Source organism: Camelus ferus, chromosome 14 (assembly GCF_009834535.1).
Source record: "Camelus ferus isolate YT-003-E chromosome 14, BCGSAC_Cfer_1.0, whole genome shotgun sequence".
Lineage (NCBI taxonomy): Eukaryota > Metazoa > Chordata > Mammalia > Artiodactyla > Camelidae > Camelus > Camelus ferus.
The window spans coordinates 47,571,251-47,591,411 of NC_045709.1; the positions used below are offsets into that span (position 1 = coordinate 47,571,251).

Sequence of the window (20,161 nt, forward strand, 5' to 3'; positions counted from 1 at the left end):
AACTTCCTATTTTATTTGTTAACGTCTGACTGAGGCCTTATTTGGGCACATATCCCATTAACCTGAATAAAGGTGGTTAGCTCTCAGGCACACTTTGTATCTTCTTCAATTTCTTTTGCCATATAGAAGTCTCCTACAAAACCCACTCATCGTGTAGACAATTTTAACTCATATAAGAATTACTCAGACCTCAGAATTGCATCTTACAAGAATGGAGGCAGTTCTTCAATCCTAATTTACACGTTGTTTATCTTTTTTTACTAGCATATTGGTTGAAGTTACACTGACATCACTAGATACAGATATTTTCATCTTCTTTGCCTTGGTTTTGACATTTACTATTATGTCTACATCTTTGACTCAACAGTTATTTATTCTTTGAGATTATTAAGTATTTAACCAAGTTCTTGGAAATGAGGAACAGTCATGTTTATCCAAAGATTTTTACTCTAATTTACTTTTATTATTTTTAACTTATGTTAGTGTTTCTGCTATAGAATGAGCAGCGCACTCCAACTAATTCTTGCAACTAATGCACTGTTTCTAATCTGAATTCACATTAGAACTCTAAATCTACGCTTATTTGTGGCAAGATTGATTTTTTTCACTCCCTCACCTCACATATGAAGGTCGTTACAAAGTTGATGAGGATAATCAAGTCATACTGGAAAGAATGTTCTGGGCCGGGAATGTGCAGCTGCAATGAGGAGCTATTCTGGCACTCCTAGCATTATAAACGTTAGCATGATTAATAAGAAGAAGTATGGAATTGATCTACAGGGGATACTGTAATCTCTTCATAGCTATTAAGAGATGTGTGAAGCACATAAAAATAGACGTAGACTATTTGTTACTAAAGGGATTCATGATTCAATTTTATCACCTTTAGAAACTCATGTTGTTTTTTCTTGCATTTTATTAAACATTTAGAAGTTGTGACTTCTATGCTTAAATCAGTGTTTTTAAATAAATGCTATATTTTAGATGCTTGTCTCAAAAAATTATAAATCCCAAGTTGTCTAAATTATACAGCAAAACCAACACTTGCTTACCTCTGTTTCCTCATGACACCCTACTAAATTAACAAAGTGGATTTTTAAGGCAATAAGTGACAAATACAAATATTATGTGAGAAAAGACAACAGCAATACAACTTTGGGAGCTAGAAAGCAAACAAACAAACAGTAACTGCCTTAGCCTGGAGAAAAGTGAATTCTGAGACATCCACAGAGAAAATCCAGAAGCAAGATTACGTGTACTGCAAAACTCATAAATCCTCCAGAATGGACAGTCCCAGGTATCGACGAACCTGAAGATAATGGTGGAGTTAAATACAGGAGGATTATTGAATGTCTGCAATAGAGAAATGGATCCCTAAACTACATGACAGATGGCCAGGCCCCTTCCTCTTCTCCTGTAGAAGGATGAAGCTTACTTTCTACAGAGGAGGAATCAGAGGGATCCTGGAGTAGAGAACACAGGCCCAGTTGAGACACTTCAGCTTTAATGGGCGGCACACCGATTCGCGAGCACTCCCTGATCTCTCCCCTTACCTAACTCTAAGAATACTAGCAGCCAGTATTAGACCCTCCTGATAGCAGGGTGGATAGCTCCTCCCTGGGGAATCTAACCAGACTAAGAGAAAAGACCTGAAAATCATAAATAGTCAGGAGTTCAAACAGCAGAGCCAGATCACCCACCAAGAAGGCACACCAGTTGACAAGCCCACAAGTTTCTGATCAGATATTTAGTGACTCATTCCTAAATATTTATAGGCAGCCAAGGATCCCCCAATATTTGAATAAAGCCTCTAACATGAAAGACAGAGACCAAACAAGTAAAAATAACAAATTTGGAGAAAACAGATAGAAATAGAAGAAAACTGTGTCTGTGTGTCTGTGTGTCTGTTTGTCCGTGATAGACACCAAGCCTCCCAGAGACAGGTGATCTTACTTCCATGAAAAAAACACCTTGATGTTAAAAAAAAAATACATCCAAACAAATAAAGAAAAATTTTGGAAATCAGATCTATGAGAGCACAAATGAAGAAAACTCAACTAGAGAGTGTTGAATGTAGCTTAAGGAAATCTCTAAGAAATTAGAATAAAAAGTATAAATGTAGAATATTAAGCAGGAATTAAAAAAATAGACCACTCACCTCAAAGGTTCATTATATAAATAATAGGAAAATTAGAAAGAGGGAACAGAAGAAATTACAGTAAGGAGATTATCAAGGCAATAATTTAACAAAATATTTCACTGATAGTCACAGTGAAAAATCCATCGAATACCTAACACAAGTGGGGAAAATACCCCACTTCGATGCACATCGCTTTGCAAAGTGGAACACGGGGGCAAAACTTAGAGAAACAAATCAGAATGGCATCGAACTTGTCAGCAGCAACACGAGACAAGCAAACACACAAATAAATAAAACAATGACTTCAAAATTATGAATGAATATTATTGCTATACTCTGCTTTTACAGCAGCCAAATGGGGAGAAAAAAAATGTGAGAGTGTGAGAAAGACATTTTATACTTACAAAGTACTTCAAACTTGATCTCCTGTGAGCTCTATCTCAGGAAATCAGTAGAAGCCATGTCACCAAAATGAGGGTGCAAACCAGGAAAAAAGAAATATACGAACCTACACTCAGGGGATCCAGTGCAGGGGAAATACAATGGGAATGTCTAGGATGGTGGGTAAAGGAGATCTCAAAACAACAACACATGCTTGAAGGACCAAGAGACGGTAAGTCCAGAGGAGACCAAGAGGAGAATGCTTCCAAGAGAGGAGAATATTCCCCAAAAGAAAAAAATGAATAGAAACACCTATATATTTAAAATATTAAGACATTCACACTTCGGCAGAGTTTGGGGATGAATCAGTGGCAGGTATGCAGAAAATAAAGCAACCAAAACAAACACCCACATACACACACACACACACTTTTTAACTCAAAGGCAAAACCAAAAAAAAAAAAAAAAAAAAGCATCCAAGAAAGAAAATATAAACATATTAACTTATATGGGTTACCTATGAAAAATACTTATATATTCACAATAATGTAAAAAGTGATTATTGATCAAACAAATAAAAAATACATATATTGGAAAGTGGGAGACAACAGTAAAGGAGATTGGGAATATAAAAGAATTAAATATTCATCTTTCACTGTAGTAAGCAAATACATAATGTCTAAAACTGGAAAAATATAATCATATTATTAAAGTAGTTTAGGGACTATTTTTTGGAAATATGCAGGTAGATTCCAAAGAAATGGATAAAATATTTGAAATTGATTTGAAGAGGTAGAAAATGGGATAAGACAGTAAAAACTGTTTTCTCACACACACGCACACACACGCACACACGCACACACACACAATACCTTGTAGAAATACTGAAATGTAAATTCTTATAAAAAGTGTACATTTACTTCTTTTACTTTCTTACTTATTACTATATTTATTCATTTATAAAGGAACTTAAGGAAGTAATTTTATTGGACTTTAAGCACTGAGTTTTTTTAAGAAATAGGAGTGCCATATTGGAACAAACTTGGAACAAGTTCTGAGCTCAGAGAAAGAAGTTCCAACTTAAAATTAACCAGGTCTGTGTCTGTTCAGTGTGGAGGCTGATAAAGTAACTGGACAGTGGTAGAAACTGAAAGCAGAATCTATACTAACATTTTTTTCAGAAGGAATTTTTCTTGTGGTGGCAATAAAAATTGGGGGGGGGGGAGGAATCCCAAAATGTTAGTATTGGAAACAGAAAATTCTAATGTTTAGAGCATACAGATCAACAGCATTAGTCACATCATGTGTGTGGAGCACTTTTGCACATATCTTATGAAATATTCTCAAAAACTTCCACCTTAAAGAAGATTCAGATTTTTAAAAAGAGAGTTTCACTGACCATTTCATCTGTCTTTAATGTTATAGGAAGTTGTCTTTTTTTCCTCTTTGAAGCTAATTTTACCCTTTGTATTATCTTGGTCCAATTTGTATCCTCTTTGGGTATAATTTTTCTCTCCCACTTTTGCTTCTTAATTTATAGGCTTTTAACATGCTCAGAATGGCTCTCCCATTTTATAGACTGATGAAGCCAACAAAAAAATCAGATCCTCCTTTAACACCTCCATTAATTCCTCCTGCACATGTTATATCAGTTCACTCCTTGACAACCAAGTCTTCAAAAGAATGATCTGAAATTGCTGTCTCTGCTGTCTCATATTTATTTCTTCAAATGACTTGAAACAATTTTTATCCTCCCCATAACGTATAAATGTTCCAGTAAATGTCATAATTTTCTAATGTGTTGCTTCAGTCCTTGTTGCATTTGACCTATGTTCACTCCTTGTCACTGTTAACCTGTCTGCCATTCTCTCTTGGTTCTCCACCCTACCTCTCTACACATCCCCACATCTCTTCTGCTTGCCCATTTATTAAAGCTTGGAATGCCTATAACTTAGTCTTTGGCCTTCTCTTCTCTCTGGATACTCTCTGACATTTTCATCCATAACATTAGCTAAAATAAATGCCCAAACATCTGCCATACCTCCTTGACTGGAGCTCTTGGAATAACAAAAATTGTACACAGAATTTCCCCAAATATCTTCGTCCTTTTGGGTTCCTTTTTTTTTCCCTTTTTTTTTGTTGAAAACCACCAGGATTCACATGGAAATAGAGGACCAAACATCTATTTGGGAAAAATCTCCTGCTTCATCCTTAGCCCTACATCAGTCATTCATAATTACATATTGCTAATTCTTATCCTTTTGTTTGTTTGACTCCTTCTTCCATTCATTGCTGTCATTTTTCAAAGCCTCATCTCACCAGCACTCTCACCACTGGTGTAACACCTGCTCTCCCAGTATCATTCTTCAGGGCACCCCCATTTTTAATTCATCTTCTATACGGCTAGCCAGATTATCTAATCTAAAATACCAATCTTGTTATTTTAGTCAATGGCTTGAAATCTTTCAGTAGCTTCCCATTACTTGTGTAGAACAAAGTCCAAACCCATTAGCACATGGCCTTCCATGATCCGGCCACCAGCTACTTATCCTATCTTATCTCTGGTTGCACCACCCTTGCATTCTACACTTTAACCACATATTTCTTCCAGCTTCTGGAGTACACATCTGTACTTCCATTCAGATTGCATCATCAGTCTGAAATTGCCTTCTCGTTTCCTTCGCTATCTCCATACTCAACTGAGAACATCTACAATTAGGATGCTTCTTCAAAATCAACTTATCTATGAAGCCTTCTTAAACTCTCCAAATAAATTTAACCACTTCTTCATTGCACCTCCACTTATCTCTCTGCATAATTGTATTTTTAGCAAAATAAAAGTTTGCATTTCTATGTTGGACTATGAGCTCCTTTAGTACAAAACCTGTGTTCTATTTGTTTTGTAATAGCAGTGTTTCAAAGAGTTCCAAGAGAATAGTAGGTGTTTGCCCTAGGAAACTCTTAAAGCTGTAAGTGTCATCTACATAACCAAAAATGTACAAGGAAAAGCGGCTCTAGACAGTTCTCTGCATAGAAGTTATGATGCTTTGAGTTGCAATGGTGAAACCCTTACCATAATTTCATGGACCAATGATAAGCCATCTCCAGATTAGATAGAAAAGAAGCTGTTTCCCACCGTGGCAGTCTGGGGAACACCAAGTAGGAAAATTCTTTTATATTGGATATGGAATATATAATTTGATTATCTCTGGATGTTAAATATAAAACAGGAGCAGCAGAAGTAGACATAGTTAAAGTAGTGGACAACAGAAGCAGTAGAAAGCATTGAATCACAAGTGGCACGGAGTGGCTGGAAGAGGAAGGACTGTTCTAATTAACAAGATGATGGTATGCTGTTGGATGACAAGTAATATTGTTGACACTGAAAGGGCTGCTATACACTGTGTATTAATCAGGGTACATGATGTTCAAATTTTTCATGGAGCCTGGCTGTGCTGCAGTTGAGACGTCACTGTATGGCACATTTTGAATACATTCCATGATCACAGATGGTTATATAAATTTCATAGAGTAGCCTTATATAACAGATTTCAAAATTCAAACTTTATAGCATTCAAACTTTAAACCAGTTTATTATCATAGAGTTTCTTAATTTGTACCTTAGAGGTACAACATTTATTTGGCCAGAGAAAAAATACATCAAGTGCCTAATTCATATATTCCTATAATAGTGTTGCTGAAAGATCGGCCCCCGTCTCTGACAAGCCAAATAACCCAGAGACAAGGTCTTAGAGCTTGGAAGAAAAGAGGCAATTTTATTGCTTTGCCGGGCAAAGGGGACTCACAACAGGCTAGTGCCTTCAAAACCGTGAACCCCCCTTGGGGATGCGGTGGGGTGGTTCTATAGCCAGAGCTCAAACAATAAAGCATCGATAACAACAGAATCATTTTCTCATCAGAAGATGGAATGGCATCATGATGCCTCCAGGCGACCAGTTCTACAGAGGCTAGCAGTTAGATCTCTTTATCTCATAAGCACTCAAGGTGTGGTCTTTTTGGTGATTCAGGCTATTTTGTAGAGTTATAGTCCTGTGACCTTCTCCTTGGAAAAGAACTCAGAGACCAAGCATGATTATTACTCTTAATTACTGGAATAAAGTAGAAACGGTAAGACCAATAGCTTCAGTTTTAACAATGAGCCTGGAACTGCGAGTAGCAACCGGTCAGGCAGGTCAGTTGACAGTTTTAAGGGCAAGTGTAGGAATAAGCAATCTGTTGGCCTGAGTGAGGCCATTTTATTAATCCTCCCTCAATAGCGTTGCTTCTATAAGGTCATCTGGATCAGGCCAACACTTACTGCTTACCTCCACACTGATTTCAAATTTCAGTCTTGAACTTGGGACTTTAATCCCCCAATTTCTAGTTCACATTCCTCTCCAAATACACATTAAGGGCCTCTCTGGTTTTTCTATCTCCAAAAATAGTCAAAGTCTAAGTCAAAGTTAGAGATGATGATTAATCCAACAACCTTAAACAAGCACTAGAGAGAGACAATGTGAGGAGTGGAGTAACACATGCAAAAATTCCGGAGAGATGACTGGGGTCTAGATGCAGGTGATACATGATGAAGGAAGAATTGGTGGGATACATTAGGTAAAAGAGTCCTTGCTCAGAATATTCAGTGCTGATAGAAATAACACACTGTCATGGGGGAACTGGACATTGAGTAAGGCAGCCATTTGCACAATGTTGAGTCTGAGTTGTTAATATAAAGAACCCTAGAGTCATGGAATAGTAAACAGACAGAAAACCTCTGAAACCATCTAGTTCACACCCTCTTGTTTTACAAATTTTAAAACCAAAGATCAAACACTTTGATTTACAAAATGTAAAATAGCTTCCTAAAAGAAATAAATTGGGACGGACATTAGCAATAAGTGGAGCCAAATGTGTGAATTACAGAGAGCGGCTGAATCCCTAAGTAAGCGCTGGATAACCAGCACATAAACAGGTAAGAAAGACTGATAAAAATAGCTCCTGAAAACTTCCACAGGCAAGGGAAGGCACCTCATGTGCCTCCCCTAAAGTAGACACAGAAAAAATTACCAGAAAAAACAAAAAGTGGAAGACATGGTCCTAGAAACTGTGAGTGAAAAATACTGCAAACCATATCAGTGAACAAAGAATGCTGAAACCATCAAGTCATCAGCCGCTGCAGCCACCCCCCAGTGAAGACAAGCCTGCAGCCCGGCCTCTGCAGCCACTCACAGTGGTGCACCCTGCGGGGACTCAGAATAAGAAAGGACAGGATACTGGCCCTAAATAGCTAGGTGCTTGTCAAAGGAATGAATTCAATGAGCCCAAATGCTTGCTTCCTCCCATACATAGAAAAGCACTAAATTCTTTAACTTGAGTTGCCTGGTTTTCTTTAGATAACAAGTCATCTTTTATTGTTTCAACTACCCGGTCTTTGTTGTAAAGCTCCTATATATCCTAGCTCCTCCCCTACCTCTTCAGAGCAGTCCCTCAGAGCGATCTGAGAGGCTGTCATCCCAGCTCAAGTGCGCCCGCCAAATAAAACATAATTCTCAACTTTTAGGCTGCACGTTTATTTCAGTAGACAAAACCAACATCAGGAAGAGAAATGTAGAAGACTGGATAAAAAAACCAGGTTGTGCGATTAGTATGGTAGCCACTAGACACATGTAGTTATGAAGGGCTTGAAAGGTGACTAGTTTAAACAGAGATATGCTTTATGTAAAATCTGTACCTAACAGACTTTACAGACCCAGTATAAAAAATATATAAAATATCTCATTAATAATATATATTCATTACGTCCTGAGATGATATTATTTGGATATATTGGATTAAACAAAATACATTATGAAAACTAATTTGCCAGTTTTTTTTTTAATGTGCCTACTAGAAACTTTAAAATTACACTGATAAATTGGGAGTATGGGGAAAAAATAAAAATAAAATTACACAGGTGTCTCATATTTATGGTTCACATTATATTTTTACTGGACAGTGCTGGCATGGAGAATATATGGAAAAGGACAGACAACAAACATGAAGTGAATAGCCTGTGTAGCCTGGGCATTTTTCATTTATGTTGTTTTGAGACAGAATGGAAGGGGGCAGGGCACAGCCACTCAAGGAATGACAGCAATTCAACAACGAAATGGTGGAAGACTCTGCTCCCAGCTGGCCTTGAGGATTAAGTTGGCGGGAGGTTTGACTTCTAGCAGACCTTGAGCTTCATTATATGCTCATTGTAATAGCATCATCAATAACATGCCCGCAGGCGCCATGACAGCCCCAAGGCTGACCGCAAAAAGCCAAAGAGTGGGCGGTGGCCCAATTCCTGGGAATCCCAGCCCCTTCCCCAGGGCAGTTGGAATGGTACCACCTGTAGGCGTGTGAAGCTACTGAGCCCATAAAAACTGGCAACGCCATGCCTAGCACCCTTTTTTCACTCCCTCCTCTTTGGAGACGGCCCCGCACTCTGTCTATGTAGTGTGTACCCACTTTTACTTTAACCTGAGCACCCAATTCCCACACCTCTTCCCTTGCCTTTCTCTTGCCTTACACTCTATGCAGTGTGTGTTTCTCTAAATAAATCTACCTTTACTCAACTGTGGCTCACATGTGAATTCTTTCCCTGCACAGCCCAGGGTCTCAACTGAGACCTGGGACATGGCCCTCCTCACGCCCCACATCAGTTTTCCTGCATCAGGTTTATCTTAGATTCACAACAATTCAAGATAATTTCAATAGCTATTATTTTTTTTCCTGCCTGTCCAAGGAATCTCCATGTTTTCTTTCTTTGAAACAAAATTCTAAAGGCCAGGATAAAATAAGCTAAATAGAAAAAAATTTTTCCCCGTATTGTAACTCCTATTCTGAGCATTTATAGTCTAAGACAGGGAAAGAATATTTAAGACCTTTTAAGTGATAAATATTGTACTATCAGTTGCTCTGGTATAGAAAATACATCCAATAAGAACCTGTATTAAAAGTTGAATTATTTAAGTTGTAAAGGAGAAAACTAGTATTGTTACCCAGCCTGCTAATTTACATTGAGATAACATGCGGACACACTGTGTCCCGCTCTTCCTGGAGAGTTTTAATTGGTATGCCCTCTGCCTTTCACTGGTGTATCTTATTTCTTCCATTATCTATAAAGAAGCAAGTGTTCTTTCACCTTGAAAACTGAAATGCCTCTTCCCGATATAATCAGATGCATTCCAACCCCTTTTAAAAGAAAGGAAATTGCTTCTCTGGCTGCCGGCCATCATGAAGCTGAGAACATGTCTGTTGGTGAAGGTAAGGCAACCTAATAAATGACTTTCTTTTGAAAGAAGGAGAGACAATCCTTGCAGTAATTCAGTACAAGTTGCTGTTATTCAGATGCAAATGAAAGAAATAAAAATGGATAAATAAAGACACAACTTCCCATGTGTAACTGTCAGAAGTAACCATAAAATAGGCCATTTCCAAAGTGTTGAATTTAGTTACTTCGAGAAACATGACCAAAACTCTATTTTGATACTTTGAATTCTTTTCTTTTATACATGATTAGCTCATCCACTAGAAGGAAGGAAGGAAGGAAGGAGGGAGTGAAAGGAGGGGAGGGAGGGAGGGAAGAAAGGAGGAATCAAAACAGTAAAACCCTTAATGATGCACATGTCTGCTTTGAAATGTTATATTTGACTCAGAGGCTAGCTTTTATTTCGTCTTTATGATAAAAGACCATGGATTTTGTATCATATATTGGTGTCACATTTTGCTTTGTCATTTAAGAGTTGTTTCTTCAACTTGTGGTATTTTTCTTAGTTACAGAAAATACGGAGTTGTGTGGGAAACACACTGTCACTCCTGTACTATTCAGCTTTGCTTTATTTGATATTATTTATTTTACTCTAAAATAGAAAGCCAAGATACACAATTCAGAACAAATAAATTCAACTGCCTTAAAACTCAGCATGGGTAAATTTACAACCTTCCATCCATTGCTGTATACCTACCTATTTTTATTCTCTATTTTATTAGTGGCTCTAGCTGGGGCTGTTCACAGGATTGTGGTTTCATGAAATTTCAAGGTGATGGTGCTCAGAGACCTTGATTAATAGCGCCCAGGCCTCAAGCAATCCACTGACTTATGTAAGGTCATGCATTAAAATATCAAATTATAACAAAGATGCTTTTCCAAAACACACTAACAGTCACTGAACTTTATCAACTGAATCTTGAGAAAGTTTCTCCAGACATATGAAGTGGAATTAATTCACTCAGTTACAGCTATTGTGGAGCCAATACATTGCCTTGTGGAGAGACATCAAGAAACTCACTGAACACGGTTCCTGTTCTGGAAAACAGTGTAATGTCAAGAAGAAGAAAAGACAATTCCAGTAATCTTTTGCTGTGTAACAATCTGCTCTGAAACTCAGTGGCTGAAATCAGCAGCCATTGTACTGCTCACCACTCTGTGGGTCAGGAATTTGAACAAGACTTACAGGAGATAGCTTGGCCCTTGCTCTGTACAGTGTTGGCTGGGGGGACCTGACTGAGGCTGAAGAATCCAAGATGGAACACTCACATACTTCGGGTGCTCATGCTGGAAGTTGTCCTCCAGATGACCTTTGTCTGCACTCGGTAGTTTTAGTCTGCTTTTATCAGTTGGTAGTCTAGGCTGAACATCTTTCCAAGGGTGAAAATGGAAACTTCAAGACTTCTTAAGACTTTGAGCCAGAAATCACACAGTGTCACATCTGTTGCATGCCATTGGTCATAGCTGGTCACAGGACCAGCACAGTTCCAGAGGAAGGGAAAGAGATTTCATCTCTTGATAATAAGAGTGATAAAGTTACATCACTAAGGGGCTAGTGGGGTGGGAGGAACTGTAGCCTTCTTTGAAAACAATATGCCAAATACTTGTGAAACAAATGAGAATAAAAAGTGAAGGAATGGATACAAAAGTTTCACATTTATATAGATAATTATGACAGAAGAATTTTAAGAAGCTGCTGCAGTACTTAGAACCATCTAAGAAGGGCCATTCAATCTTTTTTTGAAAAGAGACTATCATCCATTTCCTTACAGACTTAAAATGATCAGGATATATTACTGCTGATAACAAAGTCCCCCCAAAAGTAAGTTGGAGGTGAAATAAAGGAGCACGCATGCTATGAGCAAATTATTTATCACATCAAGCCACAGTGAGGAGGCTCTCTAACAACCTTCTCCACTCTTACACTGCTATTGTCTAAAAAGAAAATTTAAGGCCACTAAAGTCATTAAAATCAGAACTTCATGACAAATTTTTTAAAAAAATATTGCTTCACAAACACAAATTTTTTTTTAAATTAAAAACTCTCATGACCTGCCTATGGGGATTTTTTTCAAATGTAATCCTGGATTAGATATTGGGCTACATTGTGTTTATGATTTCTCTAGAGAAAACTTCTGTTGTCCTCCCAAAGGAATAAAGCAAATGCTTTTGGAAATGAAATGACATGTAACTGGGAATCTGTGCATAATTTGCCACTCTATTTTCTGAGTGTTAACTCATTTGCAGATAATTTAGCATTTTTATATATATATGAACTTATTTAAACTTCACTGTGACTTTATGAGGCACTACGGCAGAAAACTGAATGACCTCTGGGCCATTCTTCTCACCTTCCCCAATCTTGAAGCTGAGCACATGGCTGCTCGCCCAAAGAACATATTTTGCAATATCCCTGAAAGCTAGGGGTGATCTTTCAGCAAAGGATAAGGGTATAATCTATATTAAATTCCCAAATATTTCCTGTAAAACAGCTGTCGTAAGGTCCCTTCATCCCTTCCACCCTTCTGCTAGCTGAAGACAATGAAAATTGTAATAGCCACCTTGAACCCACAAGGTGTAGCTATGGGTGAGACTTAAAGGGCCAATTTCTTGCTCTAAATGCTCCCCTACCTTTGGATTATGATGTGAGTGAGAAATAAATTCCTACATTTACGGATCCATTGTAGTTGGAGGTTTTGTTTTTATAGTAGATTACCCTATACCTTAGCTATTATCTTTTAGAGAGTCTAAGTTAGAAGGAGTTACTTGAGAAGTTCATCCAGGTGCACTGTAGCTGCAATGAATAGGTCCCACTATTTTCAGTTGAAATTCTCCACCACGAACCCCTCCATCAAAGGTTCTTACCAATAGTTGAAGTGGGGCTGAGACTTGGATATTTTCAGTTTAATGCCTTTCCATGAGGAAAACATTTTGTACAGTTTCCCATCCTTGTTTTAAATAATCTTGAAACAAGATAAATTCCTGCTAACTGGATTAATTTCATTCTGGTTTAATTCTAGGAAAATAACAGAGTTGAAAGAGTACGAGGGCCAGGGAGATCCTGGCTAGAATGCTGTGTCCCTTCATTGGTCAACTGTTTACATTGCAGAGTCTTAAGAATTTCACTTCTTTCCCTTCCTGTTTGTCTTCATGAACAAGTTAAATGGGACTCCAAATTGCAATTGTTTGTAAACCCCACAGAGGGTTATTTGGCTGATAGGAAAGGCTTGTCTATAATTTTAGATAAACTCAAGTCCTGTGTACTAGAAACAGGCAAACGTTAGTCCTGTACTAACAAACCGACGATCGTTTGGTCTCCATCTCAGGTTTGCTGCTTATAACATGGCTAATTGCCCGCTGAGGGTAGACTAAACTGTGTAGAGTTAGTGAATTCCACTAAAAGTACATATTTAACCATACGGTTAATAGAAGAGGGAATGTCAGCGTGTTCTGTTTCCTGATTCTCCTCCTGTATTCATACTGGAATTGCTTCAGAAACGTGCAAGCGAGGAGGTAGATCCGTCCATGGGCTGATACGTTCCCAACGTAGTTTATCTTCGCCTTCCCACCCTCTCACATTTCTTAAGAAAATTAAGACTAAAACAGCAAAAACAGCAAGCCTCCTCTTTTTCTTTTTCTCTTCCTAAAAAGAAACACCAAGTTAGAACGGTAAAGAAAAACATGAAAGTCCTCAGAAATATCAGTTACAAGTTGACACCAAAATTTCACACTAGCTGTATTTCTCCACTTTTCTTTCATTTAGCTGTCATTTTCCTTAGAGGTTTGTAGAGATATAATTGATATATAACCTCATTTTTGAGGTCTACAATGTGTTGGCTTGATCCACTTGTATATTGTGAAATGATTACCACAGTAGGGTTAGTTAACACTTCCATCTGCTCACATAATTATCGTTTCTTTTTTTTTTGTGTGGTGAAAATATTTAAGATCTACTCTCTTAGCAATTTTAAAGTACATAATACAGGACTGTAAAGTATTTCTACCATAGTGAACAATAGGTCCCCAGAATGTATTCATCTTATAACTGGAATTTTATACCCTTTGACTAACACCCCCCAACTTGCCCCACCCACATCCACTGGCAATCACTCGTCTATTCTCTGTTTTTATGAGTTTATTTTTTTTTAGATTCCACAAATAAGTGATAGTGTACAATACTTGTTCTCTTCTGCCTTATTTATTTCATTTTGCCCTCAAGGGCCATCCATGTTGTCACCAATAATAGGATTTCCTTTTTCTTGTAGTTGAATAATATTCCATTGTGTATATACATCACTCCCAATTTATCCATTCATCTATAGATGGATACTTAGGTTATTTCCATATGTTGACTATTGTGAACAGTATTACAGTGAACATGGAGTACAGAAATCTCTTCAATTTCTGATATCATTCCCTTTGAATATATATCCAGAAGTAAGATTGCTGAATCATATGATAATTCTATTTTTACCTTTTTTGAAAACCCTCCCTGCCGTTTTCCTGTAATGGCTACCAATGTATATTCCCACCAAAGCTGAACAAGGGCTCTCTTTTTCCACCTTCTCACCAACACTTGGTATCTCTTATATTTTTGATGATAGCCATTCTAATAGGTGTGAAGTGATGTCTCATTGTGGTTTTCATTTGCATTTCCATGGTAATTAGTGATTTTGAGCATTTTTTCATGTACCTGTTGGCCATTCGGGTGTCTTTCTGGAAAAATGTTTATTTAGTCCTTCTGTCTATTTTTTAATGAGACTCTTTGTGCTTCGCTACTGAGTTGAATTAGTTCCTTATATATATTTTAGATATTAACCCCTTATCAGATATATGACTTGTAATTATTTTCTTCCATTTCGTAGGCTGCCTTTTCATTTTGTTGATTGCTTTTTTTGCTATGCAGAAATTTTTTAGTTTGATGTAGTCCTACTTATTTATTTATTAATCTTGCATTCTCTTTTATTGAAGTATAGTCAGTTTACAATGCTGTGTTAATTTCTGGTGTGCAGCATAATGTTTCAGTCATACATATATATATTCATTTCATATCCTTTTTCATTATAGATTACTATAAGACATTGAATATATTTCCCTGTACTATACAGTAAAAGCTTGTTGTTTATCTATTTTACATATAGTAGTTAGTATCTGCAAATTTCGAACTCCCAATGTACCCCTTCCCACCCGCCCTTACTTATTCATTTCTGTTTTTGTTGCTTGTGCTTTTGGTGTTACATCCAGGAAGTTTTTCCTAAGACCAACATCAAGGGGCTTTTTCTCCATGCTTTCTTCCAGGAATTTTATGGTTTCAGAACTCATGTTTTAGTCTATAATTTGAGTTAATTTTTGTAGTGATGTAAGACAGGAGTTTATTTCATTCTTATACATGTGATTATCTAGTTTTTTTCAACACCATTGATTGAAGAAACTAGCCTTTCTCTGTTGCATATTCTTGGTTCCCTTGTCAAATATTAGTTGACCTCATGTGTAAAAGTTTGTATCTGGGCTCGCAATTCTATTCCATTGGTCCATGCATCTGTTTTTAATGCCAGTATTATACTACTTTGCTTAATAAATATTTGTAGTATAGTTTGATATCACGACGTGTGATGTCTCCAGCTTTGTTCTTCTTTCTCAGGGTTACTTTGGCTATTTGAAGTCTTTTATGATTCCATACGAACTTTAGGACTGTTTGTTCTATTTCTGTGAAAAACGCCACTGGAATTTTGAAGAGTATTCCTCTGAATCTGTAGATAGCATGGGGAAATATGAACATTATAATAATAATAATATTAATTCTTCCTATTTATGAACATGAGACATCTTTCCATCTGTTTGTGTCTTCTTCAACTTCTTTCATCAAAGTCTTATACTTTTCAGTGTAGAGATCTTTCACTTCCTTGGTTGAATTTATTCCTAAGTATTTTATTGGTGTTGATGCTAGTGTGAAAGGGATTGTTTCCTTTCTTTTTCAGAGATTTTTGTTGTTAGTACACAGAATGCAACTGATTCTGCATGTTGATTTTATATCCCTGAATCTTTACAATGAAATGAAGTAGCTAAATCTCCAGAGATGTTGAAGCAGCAAAGAATTAGGGCAATGGAAAGTCTTCTTAAGCATTTAGTAATATGTTGTACAGGCATCATATGAGAGTAAAAGAAAAAGACATAATTTCCCAGGGACAATTATTAACATGAACAGTTTTATCCAAACTAAAAATCAAGAAAAAATATATGTGCTCCAAAGTCTTAATAGTAAAATCAGACATGTATTTGAGTTATTGTTCAAGTTTACTTCATTGAGCCAAAGGTATACACTTTCAGAGACACTTAGCAAGTGATAGATAAATATTTATAAAGCACCTACTAGATGCAATGCTACAAGCTAGGCATAGGTAAAACAATGGTGTAAATGTTGTAAACAAGAACAAGATACAGTTCATGCTCACTTGGAGCTTAAAGTCTAAAGAAGAAGAAAAGCACAAAACAATATGTCAATGACTATTGGTTAATAAGTCTGTTGTGCTGAAAGTAGATAATTAGTGATCGTTTCTATTCAGAAGGTGTGAACTGGAGTCAGTCAAGGATTCCCTGAAGAAAGGATATTCAAGTTAAAAAGTGAAGAATTAGTAGGAGTTAGCTGGATAAAGAGATGAGTAGACAGTGAAAAGAAGAATTTCCAAAAGAAGGAAGAGCGTGGGTAAAGGTCCTGAGGCAGACAGGAGGAAAATATTGGAAGATGACCAGAGATCACAGCTCAAGAAAGAGCATTGCAAGAGAGGAGGCTATTAAGGCAGGTAGGTCTAAGACCAGATAGGGCCTTAGAGACATTAACGAGTCAGTTATTTATCTTAAGAACAATCAGGAGTTATTGGGAGGGTTTTAACTAGGAAAAGAAATATAATAAGATCTGTACTATTATAAAGTTACCTACTGTATGAAGGATGATTGAAAGGGATCAGTGGTATATGTGGGGAAATAAAAGAGGAGATTTTTTTCCAGCATCCACATGAGAGAAGGTGGCTTGGCTATGGTAAAGGTACTTCGGATAAAGAGAAGATTTGAGAGTTTGCTAACCAGGTGGAATGAACCAGGTTGGACATGCAGATATAAGAGAGAAAGAAGACAAAGCCCATAATGCCTCACAGATTCAGGGCAGGGACATATGAAAAATCTATCAGGATTGCTACTAAGTTTGGGTACCAGAGTTTGGGCACTTCCAGTCTGCATAGCTTTGCAGTGCAGTATCCGTGAGATATTTTCAGGGATCATTTGGATAATATTCTGCAGTCATCAGGAAAATGTATACCCTCTTCAAGGATTCTGAAAAACCTCACTGCAAAAAATTGGTCTTCAAAGAAGTTTGTGATTTGTACCCGGGAGCCCTGATATTTACAACCCTCTAGTAATGCTGAGAGAAGCAGCTATAAGCCAAAGGAAGAAGGGACGCATCATTGTCTCTGGGAACTGAGCAGGAATGACAGGGAGCTCAGAGAGTGCCGCAAAGCTTAGGGCAAGAGCATTAAATCACAGTTCTTTGCCAAGTATTTCTGGGGAAAAAGAAAATACTCTTTATAAAAGCTCCCAAAAGATGCTGCCGATTATCTACCTAGAGTTGGAAACCCAGAAATTCTGAATCAAGATATGAGCCTGTGACAAACATTTTGTAGTCTCCCAATTATTAGTAGCAGAAAAATCTCAAGAAACAAAATAAAAGTGGAGTATGATGCAAGCATCTCTTTGATGTAGCCCATGTAAATAATTGCACATATATATGAAACATTTACTAGGCTACATGTCTATGTAGTGTGTCTCAGCTCCTTTGTTACATAACCTCCACTCTGCTACCCCCTCCTAAGTATCTTGTTAGTTGGATGATAATTCCTTTTTCTAGGTTCCTCCTTAAGGACACATTTTTAAAGAGAATTCTTAAGCCTCTGGGAGTTATCTTTTGTCCTATAGTTAATCTCTTAATAAGACCAATTTAGCTGTAACATAAATGGTAATGCACAGTGCACTATTTACTGCACAATTCTGAACTTGCTCAGAGACTGCCTATAAGCAGGCTGGCTTTACCTGTGGGCAGAGTTGGTTAGGAGACACGTGGAATGGTTTCAGAACCATGAAGAAGACTTGGGTTTTTGACTCTTGTTCTGGGAAGAGTTACTTCATACTTGCCAGCCCCTCAGAGAGCCTACTGTAGGTAAGGAGGGCATTAGGCACAGTGTCTGTTCTTAAAAATCTAAGGGATACAGGACTCAGAGATGGGCAAAATGCGTAACAACTACTGGGCTGCATTTGCAAGAGCAAATCGACATAGAACAGGACAAACAATATGACTGGCAATCACTCGAGTGAGTTAGGACATCGCCTGTGAGTGAGGTGTATTATTAGATGTGAAACATGGTAATAATATTCCATTTGAATTTCTTGGCTTTCATGCCTCCTTTTTTCCCCGCAGATTCATACGACCGTTATTGGTTTAATTTCATTTGCCACTGTTGAGTAGTCTGCCATTTAGAATGAGACTGCATTCCATCTGCTGTAAGTGAAGGATTTGCAAGTGGCATTATTCCATATTTTCTGAAGGATTTAAGGTGTCACTAGCTTTCAACTGACTCGACTAAAAGGCTCTTTGCCAGGATCCTACCTGATGCCAGTTTTCATTCAATTTCCATAAATGTTTATTAATACAATAGTGCATAAAATCTCCTTTAACTATTGAACATGCCAAAAGAGGTATTTGTTTTTCTGCTTCTCTATGCCCATATTTAAACATGTTACGTAAACACGTCCACACCTAAATCTGCCCCATCTTGTTGATCCATTTTTAAAATTCACACCCTGTCTTGTATAAACGCAACCCAACCATGAAAGTAATTTGTTCATGAGTCATAACCTTATAAACATTGAAGTAATTGTAAAAGCGTCTCTTGTTAGTTTGCAATTAGGGTATTAAGTTCGATATCATGCTATATTAGATTTTAGGAAAAGTCATACAGGGTTTTATTTCTTAATACTCAATAGCATCTAATCATAAACACATAAAAAGACAAAGCTAAATATATATCCATTTTAAGACCTACAAAAATAATTAGTTTTCTTGGCTGTATCATGGCAGGTGGTTCTGTTTTCTGTTAAAGAGTATGTACAGAAAACATAAACTGAACCAGGACCTATAGGCATGCCACAATCTGCTGGAATGGTCTGTTTATTTGATGAACGTAATATTTTGAAGTGAAGTCCTCATCTTCAGTATCAGAAAAAAAAGTACCTGTTGTACAACTATGAATTTGAACCAAATATATCTTAGAGTTCAATAACACTCTCTATATGTAACAGCGATTCAGAAAAAGTACAATTCAAAAGCAAATCCACTCTTACTATTAAATAAGAGCTCTACTCTACAAATTCGGAAGGCCATGAATGGATTTCTCCTAGAAATCCTTGCGGTAGGCTAAGTTCTAGCAAGGTGCACATTATCTGCCAAAACTCTCCTGATAAAGTAGGGTCTCAAGCCAACTGGAGAATCTCTTGGTAGCAGAAGTCACTCCTCCTCTGGTGTAAATTATCTCATTTAATGACTCCTCTCTCTTCTTCTCTTGCCTACATTGAACATCCTTAATGTCTATCAAAGTTGTTCTCTGCTCTCCAGCATCACAGACATTTCTTAAATTGGACATCTTCACATTTCTTATCATTTATTGAAATATTTCCTAATTGATCTACTAATTTCCAGCTGAATTATCTTCCAGTTCATTCAGTACACGCTCAGACACAAATCTCATCATGGCAGTCCTGCTCCACATACTCCAAAGATCTCCTCAATAACGCCAGGACCCGAGGGTAACATTTTTACTTATTAGCTCAGGGACTTCAAGTTGTACTTTTTTCAAAGCTCATTCTCCATTATCACATCCACTTTGTGCCTACACTCAAACACCCCCTGCTCTAACTTCTCTAAACTTGCTGTGCTCCCAGTTAGGGCCATTTGATGAGAATGCCTTTCAAAAGTTAGCTCAAGTGTCTCCTCTTTCCTGAAGATTTCTCAGAAAGCATACTCTAGAGGAACGTGGGATGTGGTGAAAAACCTGCTCTGCAGAGCAGCTGGTATTTGAAAGTGTTGAGATCAAATTCTAAATCTCTGGTTAACTCTGTGATCCAGGAAAAACTGGTTCCCACATAAAACAGTCAACCACATCCATCCTTGTTAAGCGGGCACTGCCACCAAGGAAGAGGACAAGCAGTTGATGCCTGAGCACCCATGATCATACTCTGGCTGTGACAATTTTTTTTTTTTTATTGAGATATAACTGACGTATACCATTGGTATGTTTAAT

General features: G+C 37.3%; 1 long non-coding RNA gene across 2 annotated transcripts in view; it reads right to left on the reverse strand.

Annotated features, from left to right (window-relative positions):
* Nucleotides 1-10,374: 10,374 nt before the first annotated feature.
* LOC106729277 overlaps nucleotides 10,375-20,161 on the reverse strand; it is a 96,182-nt gene continuing 86,395 nt past the window's right edge. For both annotated transcript variants that reach the window (XR_004325925.1, XR_001365659.2), the window contains one exon: nucleotides 10,375-13,461. This is a non-coding gene — a long non-coding RNA (uncharacterized LOC106729277). The remainder of the gene's footprint in view (nucleotides 13,462-20,161) is intronic.